This window comes from Numida meleagris, chromosome 7 (assembly GCF_002078875.1).
Source record: "Numida meleagris isolate 19003 breed g44 Domestic line chromosome 7, NumMel1.0, whole genome shotgun sequence".
Taxonomy (NCBI): Eukaryota; Metazoa; Chordata; class Aves; order Galliformes; family Numididae; genus Numida; species Numida meleagris.
This window is the reverse complement of record NC_034415.1, coordinates 11,387,708-11,408,293: the sequence shown is the minus strand read 5'-3', so window position 1 is coordinate 11,408,293 and position 20,586 is coordinate 11,387,708. Positions and strand designations below refer to the sequence as shown.

At 36.0% G+C, this 20,586-nt stretch overlaps 3 long non-coding RNA genes across 10 annotated transcripts in view; 2 read left to right on the top strand and 1 right to left on the bottom strand.

The window, feature by feature from the left end:
* The window catches only part of LOC110402465, an 87,787-nt gene extending 85,797 nt beyond the window's left edge, over window positions 1-1,990 (top strand). For all 3 annotated transcript variants that reach the window (XR_002441103.1, XR_002441104.1, XR_002441102.1), the window contains one exon: window positions 1,376-1,990. This is a non-coding gene — a long non-coding RNA (uncharacterized LOC110402465). The remainder of the gene's footprint in view (window positions 1-1,375) is intronic.
* The window catches only part of LOC110402463, a 45,703-nt gene continuing 26,362 nt past the window's right edge, over window positions 1,246-20,586 (bottom strand). The window contains exons 3-6 of one of the 5 annotated variants that reach the window (XR_002441100.1): window positions 16,853-16,918; window positions 6,005-6,025; window positions 3,577-3,660; window positions 1,246-1,423 (exon numbers count right to left, since the gene is read on the bottom strand). This is a non-coding gene — a long non-coding RNA (uncharacterized LOC110402463). The remainder of the gene's footprint in view (window positions 1,424-3,576; window positions 3,661-6,004; window positions 6,026-16,852; window positions 16,919-20,586) is intronic. The other 4 variants (XR_002441098.1, XR_002441101.1, XR_002441099.1 and 1 more) reach the window with 4 other exon arrangements.
* The window catches only part of LOC110402466, a 58,774-nt gene continuing 40,650 nt past the window's right edge, over window positions 2,463-20,586 (top strand). For both annotated transcript variants that reach the window (XR_002441106.1, XR_002441105.1), the window contains exons 1-3: window positions 2,463-2,521; window positions 3,639-3,779; window positions 8,170-8,476. This is a non-coding gene — a long non-coding RNA (uncharacterized LOC110402466). The remainder of the gene's footprint in view (window positions 2,522-3,638; window positions 3,780-8,169; window positions 8,477-20,586) is intronic.

Here is a 20,586-nt window from a genome sequence, read left to right as displayed (position 1 = left end):
AGAAAACAGCAAATTAAGACTTTCTGAATACTAGGGTGAATCAGTTTGGAAATTTGCATTTGCAGTTGCAGGAATTTTTGGAATAGTTTTCACTGGAAGTCTTGAGAAGGGGCAGTTTTTGAGGTAAAATTTGCCAGAACAAATAAACAAACCCCCTGATTGCAATACATTTTCTTAGTTAACCTTCTCCATGAGGAAAGTAATCTACAAATATGAGCGGAACATAGTGTGCAACAGGGTTGGATTTACCTATATTTGCTGGTCTGAGCCAGTTAGCTAGCACAGTACTCCTGGGAAAGGAGTTCATGAACAAATGTGATATGTGTATCACTTTCTTGAAGTGTCTATCTTAACTGATTACGGAGGTAACCAAGATGACTCGCCCATAACAGATCCCTCTCCAAATACTTTGTGTTTTAAATGGGCGTATTTTTTCTGAATACATTAATTTTCAGAAAACTGAGAGTCTTGAGTCACTCAGCTCCTCCTTCCTAGCTTGAGGTCATATACATCCAAGTAGATAGTCTTAAGACATTATTTTGATTATATTTCATGGGGATAAAATCAGTTTTTATAGAAGATTAGTGCATGCAGTTTCCACATGATACATAATTAATGAGTATAATGCGTAAGAGGACAGTGATTTTTGCATAAAAGGCAACACAGCAGGAGGAATTGTCCTTCACCTGTTCTTATTAACCATTTTGGTTGTAGCAATCCATGTCAATTCTTAATCTGTTTCCATGTAATTACTTTGAAATTATCTTCCAAATCTTTTCCAGAAATCTTAGCTCTTCACAGTCTTTTATAAAGTCAGATTCTCTGCAGCCCCTGATCATCTGTTGAAGTACTTCGCCAGAGCTTTCCCACATTTAGCCAATACAGGGTTTTTTTTTTTTTTTTAGGTTACTGATTTTTTTAAGCCAATCACTGACCTTGACAGCAAGTCTGAGCCTGATGAGGAGTGTTGTTGGCATTATTCATGTTCTTTATCGAGTTTAATAGAATTCAATATACAATTCTACAATTCAATAGAATTTTGTACATCTTTAAGCTACTGTATTCAGAATATTAAACTAATGAAGTACAAGTATTTTATTTTCCTGGTAAATATTGAAGATGTTTTTGATGCTTCTTAACTTTTATTAAAATTCCTGTTCATTGTAGATGGATGAATTTATTGAGGATCTTGGCAAGTAAAATCACATAGTACGTATTCTAAAATAAATTTCTTCTTTTTATTTCTATTGTCTTTATTTTTAGATATTTCTATTTCTAGGGATCTTTTTACCAAAATATTATTTTATATTTAATTTTAGCTTTCTTCCATTTCAGATATAACTCATATTTTTTTCTCCTATGTTCTCCTGTCCAGGAGGAATCCATTCTTTGTCTCGCCTTCTTGGCATCTGTTCTCTGTAAGCTGTAATAAAGGTAACTTTGATTCAGGTATTGATACTGTGACTAACATTCTGTAGGGCTTTATGCCTGTTCTTAGTCTATATTAGGGTATTGAGCTTGTTCTTACTAGTTTGCCGTATCACTTAGACATCCCAGTCAATTGTGGTTAAATAAACACATTATATTGTAAAACAATTCAAGAGCATGCACTTCTGTTTCATATATAGTTTTCTTTAGTGACCCCTACATAATTCATATAATCACTTGGAAATGAAGAGCTATAGTTGTGATGTACATACTCAGAAAAATAAAAGCAGAACAAAATTATCCTACTGGAATATGTTTACTACAGAAATTTTGGGTTCCATTGTGACAAAGAAGTGCTTATTCCCTAATATAAGCATCATCCCCTGCAGAGAGCTTTCCCTTTTGAACTTGTGGGAGTTGACTGAAGCTTTGTTCCAAGTCTCTCTGTTGTACTGACATTCAGGTTGCCGACAGAAGAACCCTGCAGATAGCTTTAGGGGATTTCTGTATCACTTCAGCTGCAACTGTGATCAGGTTTTTAAAGTTTTCCTTGAAGATGAGTTCTAATTGAAAGGTAAACAATTCTGGAAGCTTTTGTGAATTTTATTATCTAAAACAACTGAAACACTAGAGTATCCTTATTCACAACGGGCCCTGAGTTCTGCATAGTAACTTTAGTGTCAGTTAAATGCATGCCAAACTAAAATTAACCACAATTTGAGGAGAAAATGCTTAAACCTAAGTTGAAGTGTGATAATAGTTTAGCTGTACTAAAATAGCTGCATTTCTGAGATTATGCAGATTGATACTAACTTCTTCTTACAGCCATCATATTTTGGTGGTCATTCGAAGTCTAGAGAGACTGATTCTGAAATCATTTGCTTCATTTCCGAGACAGCCAGGTGATCCAGGTGATCTGAGACAGCCAGCATGGCTTCACCAAGGGCAGATCTTGCCTGACTGATCTGGTGGCCTTCTACGATGGAGAGACGGCATTGGTGGATGGGAGAAGGGCGACAGATGTCATCTACCTGGACTTCTCCAAAGTCTTTGACAGGGTCCCTCACCACATCCTTCTCTCTAAATTGGAGAGGTATGGATTTGAAGGATGGACTGTTCGGTGGATTAAGAACTGGTTGGCTGGTCGCAGCCAAAGGGTTGGGATCAATGGTTCTATGTCAGGGTGGAGGCTGGTCGCAAGCGGTGTCTCCCAAGGCTCAGTCTTGGGACCGGTGCTCTTCAGCATCTTCATCAGTGTCACAGACGATGGAATCGAGTGCACCCTCAGCAAGTTTGCAGATAACACAAAGCTGAGCGGTGCAGTCGATACACTGGAAGGAAGGGAAGCCATCCAGAAGGACCTGGACAGGCTGGACAAGTGGGTCCATGTGAACCTAATGAGGTTCAACAAGGCCAAATGCATGGTGCTGCACTTGGGCTGGGGCAATCCCAGGTATTTATACAGACTGGGGGAAGATCTCCTTGAGAGCAGCCCTGCGGAGAAGGACTTGGGCGTTCTGGTGGACAAGAAGCTGGACAAGAGCCAGCAGTGTGCGCTTGCAGCCCAACTGTGTTCTGGGCTGCATTAAAAGACGAGTAGCCAGCAGGGAGAGGGAGGGGATTGTTCCCCTCTACTTGGCTCTTGTGAGGCCCCATCTGGAGTACTGTGTCCAGGCCTGGATGGTGGTTGGCGACCCTGCACTCAGCAGGGGGGTTGAAACTCAATGATCTTTGAGGTCCTTTTCAACCCAGGCCATTCTATGATTCCATGATTCTATGATGATCTCTCGTCCCAACAGCATCTCACTCCCCAGCCGTCTCACCATCAGTATTAGAGTAAGGCCTACCTTAATTTTGGACACTCTCTCTCATTTTATTGGATTTATTAGCTTAATTTGTAATTATATTGTATTATATTGTGTTATTTTGCATTCCGATATCTTATTTAGTAAATTGGTTTGTTTCTCCTCAGATTGTTGCCGCTGTTTTGTTCTTAGGCCCATCTCTCTACTCTTTTTCCCTTTTCCCTTTCATTGGGTGTGGGTCTGTGGGTCCCCCGCCTCAATAGTCCCAGGACGGGGCCAAACCTGCCCATAAACCGTTGACATCTCCTGTCCAACCCTAAGTCATTTTTTAATTTTTGTTTACCTGTCTGCAGTAACTGAAGAGTGCAGTTCATATTCAAACACCTTCTTTTCTTCTACTTTCAGTTGTTTCATGCAGAAGGTCTTCCTGGTTTTTACACAGAAGGAAGATGAGATGAATATGCTGAGGTCAGGAAAAGAAAGACTGTGGATGGAGGAAGTTGAAGGAAAGAGATGCTAAGCATCAGTAGGAGGAGGAGCTTGGGTGTAAGTAATAAATGAGGAGGTGATGAACAGAGTGGATAAGGAAATTTGAAACCATGCAGAAACACACACAAAAAAAGTACAGAACATTAATGATACGAAGTGCTTTTTATAAGGAACTAGAACTGGACCTATAATCACCGTAAAACCGAACCTGAGCCTGGAACAGAACCAAAAATTCTTAGATTTCCCCATGTCCATGCTTGTTAGAAAATTGCTGGGAAGTCCAGTGAATATTCTTTGTAACTTTAGTTTTCGTCTGGGTTGATTAAAGAATGAGTTATCAGTCCATAGTCACAGAAAACTGCCATGGGTAACTATGTTGTGGATTTAATCTCTGCTTATTATTTATATCAGTGACTTTGATCAGGCCACATAATGGAATTTTTTTATTATTTTTCTTCCCTGAAAGTTTGAAAGCAATTTTGCTTGTAAATATTTTGGATATATCTTGGTGTCATCTCAGGCATTTTGTAATCCTATAAACACCTCAGCTCCCAAGAAAGTACTATTCTACTTTAAAACAATATGTCAGTTTCTCATAAAGTGTCTGAACTTGTTATTCTGTACAGTATGTTTTTTTGTCACAGTGTTACCAAGTTTGTCTTTTCAAAGAAGAGAAAAACAAAATAAAACTTCTTCAGGGAGATGGGAACCATCTGCCCCTGTTACGAAGAACACCAAGGGGATTTTAGTACTTTTCTGTTTGTCAACCAATGGCAGATTGTGCTAAATCAGGCACACAATAATTTAAGAAATGCCAGTGTTTCTGTTTCATAAAGCTTTCTAAAAAATTGACTGCCCCATATTGTTTCAGAAAATGGTTTCAGTGATCTATCCAAAGCAAACCATATGGACATTTAAGCTGATAAGATTTAACTCAAAAATAAACATTTGGGTAGCTCATTTTAAAGACAGTTTGCTAAAATTAATATGGAGATAATTACTGATAATTACTAGAATTGGTCAATAATGGAATTCTGTTTGAAATAATATCTGTATTTTCTAAAGGTTTTCAAAAATGGAAAAAGAAACACCACCACAATTTACAAAATGAAATAAAAATCACTCAATCTAGTTTATGATCATTTTTTGTTTTCCAATGATACTGTTTTTTTCTGTTCAACAGTATTAGTTTATTTATATTTAATGTAATATTATTTTAAGTTCAATATATTTGTCTTGGAAATTACTTTTTCCATGTTAGAAAAGTTAGAAAGCTTAGAGCTACATCACAAAGCTTTTGTGATGCCATGTTTCTTCCAGAATTACTTTTTTCAAAGCAATTTTTTTTTAGCAGAGATTATCATATCTTACCAACCTTTATTCTTTTGTCAAAATGGCATAGCACACTAAAAAGGACATTCCATCATAAAACTTCTCCAAAACCCTGGAATCTACTGAAAAATGACTTTTTTTTTCTTTTTATCTGAAGTGTATCTGTTAGCAGATACTTTTTGCACAGTGCAAGCACTTGCTTTTTACAATTAGCTGTGCTGTATTAGTAGCTCAGTTTCTTTCCTTTGTTTAAAGGAAGGTATTTAAATTCATGTATTAAGACTGGCTAAGGCAAAAAACATTGTCCATTTTGTATGAATTTAGGTATGATAGCATACATTCTGGTCAGTGAAATCTCATCCATACTTAAGTCATGAAGAATTATGCCACTGTATCCTTAGGCTGTTGTTTCATATTCAGCTAATGTGGAGGAGGGATCTTTACTGTTGCCTGATTTAGCCCAGTTATTATGAGTAGAACTATATGCACAAACAATTGACATTTTTAATACTGCAGAGCAAATATGGTAGTAAATTTACTCTGCTGTAGATTCTGCTTAAGTGTGTTGTATAATAAAATATTCAATAAAAACGTCAGAAAGTTTTAAGAGATTGTTATATGCTGCATAAATGGGCAAATTGCTTATGAGCAGAAATACTCTAATTCAAATTAACATTATTGAAATAAAATGTCAGTTTTCATACACTTATCCATGCAACTGTTAATCAACACAGATTAATTTCAGAATACTATAAAAATAGAAGATGAGGCAGATGTAAATATGTATTAGGGGAATAATTAGTCACAAAGATAGCTATGATAAAGGCAATGTGTTATCGGAATGGATAGAGTTAAGGCATTTCCAGGGAATGTGGGTGCGTTTATAAAAGTTTAACATTGTACAAGAAGAGCTTGAGGATAATAATGACACAGGAACAAACCGTTATTACCTGACCACATGGAACTTCAGCCTGCAAATGAGTAAACATGATGTGTGACAGGGATTTACAGCAGAAGGATATCATTGGACTTCACTGGAAAAATATTTCAAAACTTGGTGTTCCCTGGGTTTTTGACTTTTACTCTTTCTGTGTTAGCTGTTAAACTGGGGGAGCAGCAGCACTGCTTTCTTGTTGAAGTTTATTTGCTGAAAGACCTTATTTTTGGAGTTTTTATTTTAGCTTTTAACAAACTGAATCGGCAACATGGCTTGGCATCCAATCATATGATTCAATTACACCGAAATACAGTTTGTCCTGACCCCTCATTATTATGCATTTCTTTATACAAATGCAAGTGCCAAATGCAAAGCCAGCTGGCACTGGACGCTTGTTGACCTGCAGGCCTGAGCTGGGAACTACAGGAGTCAGATCCATAAAAAAAGAGAAGTATTTGATTTTAAAAGAACTTTACTGAAAATGAACCACAAACCAAATGCTGTATTATAAATATTTTGTGAAAGAAATATGTAAGTAGTATGATTTTATGCTGCTTAAGATGCTGCTGGAATCCTAATAAACCTTATGATGCATAGAAATACTAAAATGTAGAGCTGTCTGTTAGAGCTGTATTATCCTTGTGCTTTAGTTCTTAGATTGAGGGAATGTATGCCTTTGTTTATCTTTTTTGAAGGTAGGTCCCTTAGCAAAAACGTGAGCATTCCCATTACATATTACAGTAATAGAATCATTAAATGGTTTGAGTTTGAAGAGACTTTCAAAGATTATCCATTTCAATATTCAATCTAGTCATGGGCATAAAGCTGTCATTTTACAAATACATTAAGCAGATACACTTAATTTATCATCCTGTTTCTAAGCAGAGGAGATACCTCTTTGCACCCTACAGTAAGGTGTACGTTCTTCCTTTTTCCTGCTAACTCTTTACAGTAGGAGATGTCTTTTTGCTCTGTTCTTATGCAAGTGACGTAATACAGTTTTGATCTGTGGCTTGGGCTCCTACTTTCTGTTGAAAGTCTACACACTAAATCCTTTTCTTGTAAGTTAGCTCTGTGATACTTTGGCCACATTTTACTTTGTACCAAATCAACCTGCATATTTATCAATAACAATGATAATAGTAATAATGAAGTCACAAAGTCTTGTCTCTGACTTAATTGTTGGAGAGAAAATAATGGAGGTTTGAAAGTTGTAGAGTACAACTATTATGCAGATTTGAAAAAGTTTTTAATATTGGCTAAAAATATTTTGAAGCTACAGCAGATTTTCCCTCCAGACATGACAGCTGGTATCAACTGTTATATTTTAATTGCAATAAAAAAATGCTTTGCCCTAGAAAGAAAGCTTTTACTACACTAAAAATCTTACTGAAACGATTGCGAATAGAATGATTTGGGTTTTTTGTTTGTTTGTTTGTTTGTTTTGATGAAAGAACTTTTCAACAGAATTTCAGAAGTCCAGAATAAAAGTGAAATGTGTTCAGTGAATTAGTAAGACATTTAAGATAAAGGAGAACTGAGCAACAATACCTTTTCTGGTAACTTTCTGATGTTAAGATAGTTATTTTTAAAAACATGGGTTCTGAACAAAAATAATTTTCATTTTTAGCAAATCTGCTATCTGGAAGAATTAAGAGAAACAATACTAAATCTCTCAATTTCCGTGATAACTTCCAGTTCACAATCTAACTCTGTTTGGCTAATAAATTTTTTAAAATTGAACTTATTTAGGTTGATTACACTGAACAATTTTCCTTGAATCTGTTATCTCTATCTGAATGAGCTTACAATACTGTTTTTATTAAATGCTTATTAACAATTATTTGAAATATATGAAAAGTACTAAATATGTTTTTTAAAATTTTTTAGTAAAATTGTTTATTCCAGATAGAACTAGCTTTCTTGTGTTTACATGTTCAGGAGGTACGGTTTCCAGAATAGTCTATCAATGTGAGAGATGGACTTAAAGAACAGGCATTGCAGGAAGTGGCACAAGAATTTGTCTGGGTAATGGCTCAAGCAAATGAACTGTGCATATAAATTTTATGTGCCTATAGTAGTGTTTGAACTTAATATTTCAGATATTGTGTAGATAAAACACAGCTTGACAGGCGGAATGGAACATCAATAGAAACAATGTATTTTTTTGTATCACAGCTATTCTCCATGCATGTGAGCAGATACAAGGAGACTGAGAGAAACTGGTCCCTAAAATGAGCTTTCCATTCCAGCCATTCTGCTTGGGCCACCATCAACAAGAACTACTGCTGCTCTTAACACTGAATAGTCCTTTGTCTGTGATTCATCTGAAATGATACTTCTGAAAACCAAACCAAACTCTGGAGAAAGAAGAGAATGAAACTGGAGAAAACAACTTGAATTTTGTTTTGGGGAGGAATCTGTCAATCAGTATGACACCCAAACAAAGAAGAGAATCTAAGAGTTACTACATGGAAGATAAGCAGTGAGTACAAATGTCCTACAAGTACAATGGTAATGTGGTGATGAAGTGGCATTTGTTTGTTAGCATTCTTTGGTAGTAAGAGAATATTAAAGAAAAAAAAAAGCCTATTATGAAAATTAATGATTCAAAGAATAAAGAAGACAGAAAAGACCGTGTGTTCATCATGCGTACCATTATGCCGAATTAGGTTTGATCTCTTGATATGCATCTGTTTCCATTCTTTCTTATCTGAACAGTTGTGCAATAGTCATTAGGAGGAAAGTATTTCTGTTTTGATAAATCACTTATCTTACTCCCATTGTCATAGCGTATACCTCCTCATATCCATATGAATTATTCTCTTTGCTTCACGAATCGTAGTTGTATATGTGTATTGTATTAGCCTGTGAGAGCTTGGTGTTGAATGGACAGCACAAACAGAAGAGGCTTGACAGAAATTTAGAAATCAGACTTCAAATTTTATTGGAATATTAATGGTCTGTTTTAGTTGGGAAAGACAGCAAGGCAGACAGGTTATCTGCATTGTTCTTTTCTTTCAATGCTGTAGAACTATGTTATGGAAACTAATTTTAAACTGATTTACTGTTAGTAAAGCTGAGTGGGTGGTAACTCTGGTCTAATAGTTAATATGATTAATGCCTTCTATTTTATTATGTTGGCCCATGGCATCACAAGTGTATGTTGGTGGTAAGGCACGAGGGGTTGAACCTTCCCACTAGCATTCCATTATGTTTTCTTGCTGTGACAGATGGCAGCACAGGGGCAGTCTGACAAATGGTGTCTGACATGGAAGGTTGTAGGAGGCAAAGGTGTGTCATTGAATTCCGCCGTTCATCAATGCTTGCTGAACTTTTATGGAGACCAGAGAGTGGATGTCAGCACAGTGAGGCAGTGGGTGGTGTGTTTCAGCAGTGGCAACAGTGATGGGAAAGACAAGCCATGTTCCAGGTGGTTATGCACAGTTGTCACACCACAAAATGAAGAGTGTCTCTATCAGTTCATCCACGTTAATTGGCTAATGGTGGTGACTATGTTGAAAAACAATTTTTTGTAGCTGAGAATTTGCTCTATCCAGTAGTGTTCTTGTGCTCTTTGTTGTAGTTTCCTTGTAAATAAATAGAAGCCGTTTCTTTTGGAGTGACCTCTGTACTTAGTTTTTGCAGTACTAGTCTGGGCTATTTTGAATTCTTTTAGGAACTCCTTTCAGTTAGGAACTTAATGGAGGCATTACTTTTGGTGAGACCTATGTATAATGTCAGTAATGCAACCTGGTCATGAATAGATTTTTTACTTTAAACTTTCATTTCAACTCCATTAGAGTTCATAGAAGGTGCAGAGCTCTCTACTCATGTATGTGACAAAATAGTGATTGTAGGAACATATTTTATGTTTTCTGTCTTTGCAAACTGTAGCCTCAATTTCTAAAGTGCAAAATCTCTATTAAAATCATATAAAGTAGGGTGCTTAGTTAAAGATCCAGGGGAATTGCCAGCCTAAAATACATTCAGGCCTTGCCTATACCTCACCATGTGTCTAAAGGAGAATATAATTTTAATGTAACGCACCGGAAGGAAAGTTAGACCTTATTATGAACCTGTAGAACAGTTATTAAACTAGTATTCTTATTTGGCAAAAAAATAAATTTAACAGGAACCAAGCTTGGAGTTGTCTTTTAAGTAGGATCATGCTGCTTTGAATCAGTGAAATTCAATATTTTAACTGTTACGTTCTAAAGTAGTCTTTTTGCTTATGGAGAAAGCCAATTCTATAATAAGGATTTTCTCCTTTTATAGTACAAAATAAAGTAGCATTGGGCTTTAGGATGGATTACAGTAATCTCCCTCTTGTGTTTCAGTACTTTTGAAGGATTTGGATTAAAGAAAGTATAATCAAGGAAAGAATGCTTAATCCAAGTGAAAAGTGTGATTTGCTGAAAGGCCAAATGAAACTATTTTATTAGTCACTTTATTGATGCAGCAAAATAACTGAGATTTAAGAGAAAATCTTTAAAGATCTACATTTTCTTGATGAGAGAGGAGCAAACTAATACACTATTATAGTACTTGAAGCATTGTATTAGAAGAGGACCCATTGTTTTATATCCTGTACAAAGCATTAAATCACAGTTCTGTGTAGCCACGAGAAGTACTGGAGTAGAGAGGATGACCCATGAACTGGATTCACTTAACAAGGTAGTCACCCATTCAGTACACCCATACAACTCCTTAAATGTGAGTTAATGCATAGGAAATGGGACAGAAGGGAAATATAACTGATCTGCTCTTACTGTGCAAAACTTCTTCAGAGTGCAAGCACAGAGTGTGGTAAGAGCTGCTACGTATAGGGCTTAGCACAGTGGATGGAGGATGAATTTCACACTGATGTTTGCAGCATGCTTGCATACTGAACATTTCCTCATGGACACCATTGTGTGCCATATTTTGTATGTGGGAAATTGGGATTAGGATCCACAGGATCCTAAGCAAAACAAAGCAGCATTGCTAGGAATATAATATAAATACTAGGTTTGGACATTTGGATAGGATTCAGCTCACTTTATCTCAAAGAGATTCACCCTTCCTTAATTTTGATGCCTAAAATGTAGAACTGTGTATCTAATCAGCATGTCTAGATAGGTTCCTGTAAGCGTCAATAAAAATCAATTGATTTACTCAGTGGAGTCAAGACAATTAACAAGCTAACTTAGATGTACCTCATTATCTTAAGGTGATGATGAATAACCTTCTAACCTCTGCTGACTGGAGCCTAGACTTATCTGCTGCCAAAAATGGAGTTAGATGAGCTAAATTATCCTTGGAGTCCATAATATGAGCAGTGTGTCAGATTGTACTACCTCTTGTCCATTATTGTAGATCCTTGAATAAACTGCCTGAACTGCACATCATGAAATGGGTACAGAGCAGTAAACTGTTGCCTTTGAAATCCTTCATCATCTTCTGAGATCAGTCCAGTAAAATTTACCGTGACTATGCCCTTTCTTAGCGAAAGACTACTAAAGTTCAGACCTGTGGTCTTTTTGGCAAGAATTCCTGCTGCAGTATATAGTCATTCTGACTAACTAGGTACTGTGCAGGGAGATACCTGAGACTGCCAACAGCCAGCAAGAATATCCAGTTACTATGAAGGAAAAAGGACTATAGAAAAGTACAGAACAATGAATTCACTGAGTTCTTAGTACTTTTACAGATCTAATCTCAAGAAACTTTGAATGTGTTAAGCATCTGCATATATATCTTATGTGGATTAACAGCTTAATCCTGTGTTTTCAAGATATTGCATAATCTTTTAGACACATAATTTTTCCATAGTGCTATTATAACTATTTTAGATTTGAATTTATAATTTTTTACAACTATTTTGAGTATCAAAACCAAAGTCTGAGTGCCTATTATTTGGATGTGTGACATAGTACATATTCCCAGCAAGCTCATTTTAATCAATGTTTAAAACTTTGGTGACAGATCAGCATAAACTACTTCTCGTGAACTGAACTGCAGATGCTTTCTGTGCTACATCTAAAGGTCCTGCCACCAGGCTTTTTAGATGGCAGAAATGTTCTGAGGGTGCAACAGATTTCATTCTGCTTGTGTAGTGAGTCTCCCTTCTTTTCTGCCATCCAAGGTGCATGTGGAAGAGAAAGTTGTCTGTAACTGCACCACTCGTACCAGTGAGCCAGTGCTTTGACACAGAGTTGCTCAGATAAGTTAAAACTATAGATAGTTAAGATGAAAATGTTATGAAGAAGCCAGATAAAATTCTATCCCTGTTCCTTACATGTACAGTCCCAACTACTACATTTGTCTTAAGTTGAAAAACTAATTAATATAATTACTGGAAGTAGTAGAAATCAGTACTTGCCAGTTTATCCTTCTATCACAGAATCACAGAATGACAGGGATTGGAAAGGACCTCAAAAGATCACCGAGTCCAATCCCCCTGCCAGAGCAGGAACACCTAGATTTGGTCACTCAGGAACACGTCCAGGCAGGTTTTGATTGTCTCCAGAGAAGGAGACCCCACAACCTCTCAGGGCAGCCTGTTCCAGTGTTCTGTTACCCTACAGGAGTACCCATCTGCTGTGCAAGTTATTCTGAGGCAGAACTGGGAGGAGTCTGACCTTAACTGATTTACAGAAGAACATGCCTTAATTAAATTAATTTTACCAGGACAGTATGAGGAATTAGTAAGAGAGATAAGGTGACAGGGCTGAAAGTTAACATCTTCACTGCAATGCGATGAGCAGCTTTAGACAAGTAAAAGATTATGTACTGAAAAGTAATAATAAAGATAAAATTTTAGGGAAAATCAGAACCACAGAAAGATTGAGGTTGGAAGGGACCACTGGGTATTTGTTCCAACCCCCTGCTCAAGCAGGGCCACCCACAGCAGGTTGCCCTGGACTGTGTCCAAGAGTTTCCGAGGAGACTCCACCACCTATCTGAACAACTTGTTCCAATGCTCTTTCACCTGCTCTTGCACATAAACTGTGGGAAACTTCAGCTGTTATTGGAGACGCTGGGAAAAAGTAGATGGTAACTTGGCATATATTGGCTGTCTATGTCAATTCCTTACTGCACCAGCACTGCAATCCTACAGCTTAAATCTTCCTTTTCTTAAATATTTGGTGAATATACCAGAGGCCTCAAGGTTCACAATTCTGTTTTTCAGTATATTCAAATGCTATAAACACATACGCTGACTTACATTCAGTGATCCTGTCAGTAAGTTGAAGTACTGATTATCCAGCGTAGATGGGATATTGACTGGGAGGATAAGAATGCTTAATTATTCCAAATTTTTAAGACTAGCAACAGACCATTGCTTTTGATCATCTCTAGTTTTTGATAGCAGAGAAGAAAAGTAATTGGTGGGAGCCAAAAATATCTGTTGTTCACAAATCATTCTCATTTTTGATAAATCTCCAGGTGCGTATTTATAATTGGCATGTGGGGTGTCTCTTTGTTTACCAAGTTGAACAGAGAGTGCTCAGCTTAACTAAATTATGAGTTCCCTTCAGGAACAATAGAATTTTGTGATAAGCAGTCATGAATCTGCATGGACATGATCCTGCTTGGGTTTAAATACAGTTACTATAATGCAATAAACGATCAGAAATAGGAGGAAGTTAAAAGACAGAAGTTTGCAACTGTTTCAGATTGCTAACTTTGTGCTTTATCAGCAGATTATCTTAATCGCAACTGATGGCTTAATTAGAAGAATGTAATTCCCTATGAATTGTGGGGATGGGTAGAGTTGGTTACAAATATTTCCCAAAGGTTGTGGGAGATCAAAAGGAAAGCATCTTTGTGAATGTTGGTACTCAAGAATTTTAAAATTTATTGTAAAGGTATTGAGCATGTATTCAGTATTTAAAGACAACAGTGAACATTGCTGTCACTACAGTGTTTAAAAAGAACATTTAGGAATGTATTGATATATTTTTTCCAAACTTATTTCTACACTGTAGCAGCATAGTTACCGTTTTTACTTAAGCAGTTACAAAGTAAAACTACCATTGTGAGGACTACAGAAATACCTGCTCACGAATACATTAAATCCAGCACAGTGTTGTGCACCATACTGAGTAAAAGTTAGAAGATTTGGTTTTTGCTGCCTATTAAATTCTTCTTCTTTGATATAATATGTCTCAATATTGACACCTAGTGGCCAGAGACTTACTGCGTGTTAATTCACTAAATGAATTCAACTCACTGTCAGCGTCTTAGTCTTAATATATTAAGACTATGAATTTAATCTAATATCTATATATTCATGCTCACACACATACAGACACGCAAGTCTAGGCAGAGGGAAAGAGATTATCCAGTGAAAGTATGGGTGCTAATGATTAGAGATGTTTTCAATAGCACAGTATGTTATTTGGACATCCATCTTTTGACATTCAATGGGAATTAGCCCTTGGGGTGACGTTTCTGGTAATGAAAGTCTTTTATATACTCTCCTTGTCTGGTTGCAATACGTAAAGAAACATGTTAATGCTATTCAAACAATTATTTCTTGCTATAAGTATAAAATATATAAAACCTATAAATTCCATGTCAAAAACATGGAACCCATATTTACAATTGATGTTTCATATGATCAGTAGTGTCCTAACATTTTTGTTCTCTAAACAAGTGTTACTGAATGAAAACTGTAGATGGGTACGCTGGAAAGAAGTGGAACAATGCTGCACAATAGAGAAAGAATTAAAGGACTGAGAACACATAAACAGAATAATAGCACTTTGCATAGATCCATTAGAAGTCATTAGGCAGTGAAAGAGAACAATATCTCATATTCCCTTTCTGAGAATACTGGAATAAAGCAAGAGTTGTGGCCAATATAATATACTCCTAAAAGGTGACTATTGTCCAATTCAGACCATATACAAATATAAAGCAAGGGAAGCTTGAAAGAACTATATTTGGTTCACAAAAGCTAAAGGCTGAGTACTTGCTTGGCTCCTTCCAGTCAATGAAGTAGGGAACATTTCACATGGACATGACCTTAAACATTTGACAGATTTTGCTCATGCAGTGTATCAAATAGGTTTGTTGAATGCGTGACTCCCAACTGAGAACAGTATGGCATCATATCAAGAAGATATGTCATTATTGACTGTGCTCTAAGCTGAATTGTGAAAGCTGAACTGTGAAAAGTAGGAAATGTTTTCTGAATATTTATTCCTGTCTTGAACATTAAATAAGTTGCACAATCATTCTAATTAATTCTTCAGTCACTGATGTACATTATTCTTTAAATAAAGCTGTTTTAGAATAGACCAATGATAAATCTTGTAGCCTTCCTGGTACCCTTGCTATGAGCAGGTCAGCCATTGTCAAGGAAATGCATGTAGATTAGATCTCCATTATAGTAAATGATGACAGTGGATACATCAAGTGACACATTCATGGATTACCTGCCTAACATGAATACAATAACCCATTCGTTTTTCTGTGCTGGAGAAAATATGTTATATTCAACAATTAATCATTTGCCTTGAAAATCTAATAAGCCCTTAGGAAGAAGACATTGCAGTAGGCAGAATAAGCTGCATGAATAAAATGCTTAGAGTGAGCATTAGTTATCGTCTTTTAAGCCAAATGAGGTACAACTACTCATTAACTTGTTCCTGCCTGTATTGAGAACTTAACATTGTAAAAAAGTGAAATGAAAAAAATGAACTTATGTTAAGGAAATGTGAATGAATACAGGAAGATGGTGGAGTTTTAAGACATGGTTTCATATTCCTCCGCATCCCAAGACTATGATATTGTTGTCAAAAAGCAGTATACTTTCAGTGTTAATTAATAGAGAAATGAAAATAAACATTCAAATACAAATAGAATGTTAATTTCTATGTTCTCCACAAACTATTAGCAGGTATACCTAGGAATTATGTTTATTGCTGCTGGTGACCAAGAAAGGAATTGAAAATGCATGTGACAAACAAACAGTACACAAGATTGTGTCCTTCCCATTCCTGCCATTAGAAACATATCACAAATATGTCTTTGTTTTTTAAAAAAAATCCCTGAGAACTATGACTTAATATCAGCTGAATCATTTAATTTCCCAAATTGTAAAATTGAGCATTATTTTTAATTGTTCAGTTTTGAAGATGGCCCCAGAACTTCAGCCTGCCTAAGTTAAAATAACCACATTTCAGCCAAATGAAACAAGGCAATTTCCAGAGTTTCTTGTGGCTTTAGAACTTTACAGTGGTTTAATTCTGTCCTTGTAGGACATGCAGACAGAGATATCAGTGAAGTGTACTAAAATTCATGAGGATCTTCCTAGATTGCCTTTTAATGTCAACTTCAATGTCTTTATTTCAGCCTTTACACAGGACTTCAGTTTTGCCCTTGAGCCATCATGGACAGGGAACTGAGAAGTCATCTTCCATTATTTTTCTCCAGTGATTTTGGTTTTGACTATGAGTGAGCATTTCTGTATATTTTGAACATTGTGGTTCAAAATATACAGAAATACTCATGGTCTGACTTTTCCTTTTTTAACGTGAATGAAAATGATTATTGGGTAGAGATTAACATTTTTATCACTTTCAACACTTGCCTTGGGAATTTTCCATGTGGTTTCCCCCCCCCCCATTTTTTTCATGTCTCTGAAGACATTACAATCACAATGTTTTTTTGTGTGGGAACCCTCACCCCCAAAAGGCCATTCCGAAAGTCAGATACAAGATTTAAGATCAAAAGTAGAAATTTTTCCAATAATACAAATACTATGATAACCATTTCTAAGCTAAGGCTAAGCCACCCTTTATAGTGACATATAAAAGATAGTAAAAATACTAATGAAAGATAACGTTGCCTGAAGGAATAGTAATACCTGATAAATAGTGTATATGCATTCAGCAGCCACTGGAACTCTGCTTTTTTTCATCTGTTGAAGGGGCTGTGGAAGAAAAAAATTACTTCATAAATGCTGCTGCTTCTATTTTCAGTTCTACTTCAAAATAGTTTGAAAAATCATTCTGACAGCATATTGATAAAGACAAATACTATGATAGAAAGTTCTTCATAATGTCTATTACTTCTTTATTCATTGGTATCTAGAAACATACTTTTGTCTCATATTTAGGCAAGATCTCTTTTTGCCTTTTTGCTTCTGCTTTGGCAGAAGTGTATTTATGTTGTAACTTGAAAACAGAAAATGACATCATGTTCACTAAATATATTAATTTTTGTTGTCTTAAGTATCATAACAACACTGAAAAGCAACTACATTTAAAACAGAGACAAAAAATTCATGAAGTTTAAGTGCTCTCTTTCAAGGCAAAATGCATGCAACTATTTTTTCAATATGAAGCCTATTTTCAAGTGTTACCATGCTAGATTCCCTTCAAGTAAGAAAGTAGTGTTATTTTCATGATTATTATTTTTTTGGCTTTTCATTCTACCTACTCCATAGTATAATTAGGATCATATCTAATAGCAACAAGCTGAGTCTGCAAACCCTGTTGTCTCAAATATGCAGAACTGAGCACTGCATGGGATATATAACTGCTGAGCACTCTGAAGAGCGTTCACTGCTTGACTCCAAACTAGGAGGGGCTGCAAGCAAAGTGGAAGACAAGAGTGGAATTCATAATGATCTGGGCAAGTAGGAAAACAAATTCAAAAATATTGTAGGCAATTCAGTTAAGACAAGTGCAGATCATATTTTTTAAGATAGGAATAGTTGACTGCACAAGTAAAAGATGGGGTATGCCTGAGTTGGCAATAGTTTTGTAGAATATTTTTGTAGAATCTGTCATTCTGTTGTAAAAAGAAGTAAAAAATGCATGGCTGTAGACTTAGCAGTAGACTTAGCTAGACTTAGCAGTATATAGTTAATATCCTGTTTAGTACAAGCTTGACAGATATTTCAGTACTATCTTCAGGTGTGGGTACTAAGCTGCAATACAGAAGGGTAATTTTTTAAGTTTGGAGAAAAGAAGTAGAGAAGAGTAAATTAGAAAACAATGCCTTTGAGGAAAGATTACAAACTGTAGGCTGTTTTGTTTAAAAAACATAATTTAGAGCTGCTATATTGAGACCAACATAAGTATTTCCTGTCAGCTGCCTCATGAAAGCCATGTTCTCTTATACCTGCCACGCTTTCAGTGTAAAACATCTTATCTGAAATCTCCTTTGTTGTGACCCTCTCCTTGTGGCTTAAACTGGGTTCATGTATTTTCCTTCACATCTCAGCAGGCAAAGAACAAAGGAGTTATCCAAGGTGAGCTGATGGGTAGGATAAACACATAACCTGGATAAATTTATAATTTTTTGTTCAATGGATGCACAATGAAAAGAGACAGAAAATTTTAATTGCTTTACATCATTGAGAATGAAAACTGTAACAGTAAAATTTCTACAATCAAACTTCATGTATGTGTTCTGGGCCAGAAAATGGCTAGAAGTATCTGATCACTTGAATTCTTTTAAATGAAATGTACTGACAATAAGGCAAACAATACATAGAGAAGGAAACCATATCTACTTTTAAAGTTCAAATGTGGGTTTATTAAAAGTCTATAGGACTTTCAGTATTAACAATTTTATTCCCTTTTGCTTTTAAAAGCATGTTAAGCTATATGGAGTATTACAAAACAGCCTTCTGTAAAAAAAACACCAGAGATTACTGTTTCCCATTGCTGGATTTTCCTGCTGTACCTTCAAAGGAAAAAAAAACCAACAGCTAACATATTTAGTTTCCTTTGCATTTATTTTACCAGACTAACTTCAAAAAACAAAACGACAGGTAGCTAAAATAGTATTGGATAATAAGAAACTGACATTTACCATTCAGACTGAATTTACAAAATATTCAGCTCCCAAACCAAGTACTATCAATTGTTACTGATATATAAATCTTCCTAGGAGCATATCCTAACAGACTAATTTCCAATGGAACCTGCTGATTTCTTTTTCCTACTAGTTGCATGATTTTATTGCTATGACAACTAAGAAGTTCTAACTTCTGTGAAGGTTGGGTGGGAAAAGACAATGTTTTGAAACCAGATGATGCACTTCCAGACATGGAAGGGATTTTTTTTCCTGTCCTGTTAATGATGCATACATTCTGTACATAATATTAAGCAATGGTACATGAATGAATATCCACTAATTAAAGATAATTCAGAATGAGTAATTACTCATGTAAATCTGTATGTTTATTATGAGAGAGATTTACTCTACCACTGAAAAACCTGTGTCTGGGTAGGGAAACTGAAGTGGAAGGAAGTGGCTCAGTCCTTCTCAAGCTGGCACATGCAGCTCAAAAAAATTGGAAAATTTGGGCTGGTTATATGTCAAGTTGGGCAATGGGCAACTGATTTAGTGCATCAAAACTGTTAGCCCCGTAACCGTTAAAGTACAGTTACTCAAGTGTCTGTATATGCATCTCTGGGCAAGCAATAAAACTGGTATTTTGGCGCAACTGGGTGAAAAGTCACCATTTGCCTGTTTCTGAACCTGGGTATGTCTAGGTTTCCTACTTAATTGGGACTTCCTTAAATGTGGAAGTTCAAGGCTCAAGAATTAAGGATTACAATGGAACATAATGGCCCCACCTGATGGATAATCTATTGATTACACTTCGGTGCCATTCTCTCATTTTTTTTGCAGTGGATGCAGCACCTAACTCCAAGCTACAGTGCTCCAAGCCCCTTCCACAGTGTTTAATACGTAGCTGCAAGACAAGGTGTGTCTCTAGCTTAGGAATGCTGTTCCTTTCTCACATAGAGGAGCATGAAATCTTAGCATCTACCTAAAGTTGTGTATTGGATGTGGATGCCACTAGGCAGCTGAATTTATGAGCCTTGTGAACTGCAAGGCCTCAAATCTTGATCTTCTGCTACTGACACTAATCAGAATTTTGTGGTTCCTTTCAAGTAGGTAGAAACTTAGGTCCTTAGTTTCTTCTCTATAGTGTAAGTTGTGAAGAAGAGTAATAAAACATATCTGTGAAGACTGGTCTTTAAAGAGAAAATAATTCAACAAAAATTAGTTACTGCTTCAGAAAGTTCTTCAGAAATCCTGACTAAATCCTTTAGTGGAGGGGAATGGGAGAGAAGAGAAAATCCAGCATACTATTAGGCAAAAATGTTTGTTGTTTCCAGTATATTAGTCCTGATTTCTTTCTCAGATCCCTAGTCTCTGTTAAGCAAAATGGTTAGGAACAATTTTCATGTTTCTTGATCTGTTTTGAGATGGCAGGTGAGTTGTCTATCTCAATGTAACATTTTGGAGTCAGCAGAGCTTGCATTTTCCACAGGAGAAATGCAGATAAACACAAATTGTTATAAACTCAAAGTCACATACAATCTTCTATTAAACTTGGACAAGAAAGATTGCAGAGAATATGTACAGAATCTGAAATCTGCACTATCTGAAGTTGCCAACCAAATTAACTGCTGGACTGTGTGTCTCTGGACTCTTGGCAAGACAAAATTATTTTAAATCCTAGGCCTAAATCACAACTACCCAAAATACTGTGACTTTGCAAAGGAAATCACTGTACTGTTTTTAATCTAAGCAATAGACTTGCTTAGAAATGCAAGTCAGATTGACTTGCAT